Here is a 961-nt window from a genome sequence, read left to right as displayed (position 1 = left end):
TAGATACCCAGATACACACCCAGACACCCACCCAAACAGCCACTTAGACAGCACCTCAGACAGACAGCACCCCAGTCCTGCATCTGATTGGCAAAGAGACCCCCACACTGACAGGAACAGTAGATCAGACAGACAAGCACCCGACGAAAGGTACTCAAACAGACAATCAGATCCAAACAGACGCTCAGACACTTACCCAAACAGACGCTCAGACACTTACCCAAACAGACAATCAGACAGCTACCCAAACAGACACTCAGACAGGATCGCAGACAGCCAAATATCCGGTGCATCAGACAGCGGTGCCTCTGATTGGCAGTTGGTGGTGGCGTCCGTGCAGAAGAGGGACGGTGGCTGGTACGAGTGTCAGATCTCCACCTCTCCACCACTCAGCCACCTCATACACCTCCAGGTCGTAGGTGAGTCTCGGGGTTTGGGGGAGCTCCTAACACCTCTTCCTCAACGATTTAGTCTGCACATCACACCTCCAAGACTGTAGGTGTGTCGGATGAAAGGCAGAGTGGGAGTGGTTGTGTCAGATTAGGTGGATGATAGGTGTGTCAGATCTCCACGTTACCTCCAATCATCCACCTCTAAACCGAGCGCTTGAGGTTCATCGGATTTTTATTTTAATGCAAGGAAGAAGGAACCAAAGGCCAGAAGCTGTAGTGTATCAGATATTACTGTTATCAAAGGAAAAAGGGAGAATTGTGATATAGCACTGCACCTGTTCGTCGAGTTTGGCGGTGATTACAGTTGGCTAACAGGTGTACCACGTGTGTTTATCTTGAAATATACCGTGTAAGAATAGTGAGGCTGCATGTCTAAGTTTCTGTAATTTATATAATCCCCTTGGCATATTCCCCCCCTCCCCCCGTCTCACTGTCCGTCTATCTACATATCTGCCTGTCACTTCTCCTACACCCTCTCCACCATCTCCGTATATTTTCTCTTCTACCAT

This window comes from Coenobita brevimanus, chromosome 65, assembly GCF_032717465.1.
Source record: "Coenobita brevimanus isolate Jiangsu-jjx chromosome 65, ASM3271746v2, whole genome shotgun sequence".
NCBI classification, from domain to species: domain Eukaryota; kingdom Metazoa; phylum Arthropoda; class Malacostraca; order Decapoda; family Coenobitidae; genus Coenobita; species Coenobita brevimanus.
Note: the sequence above shows the minus strand (reverse complement) of the source record.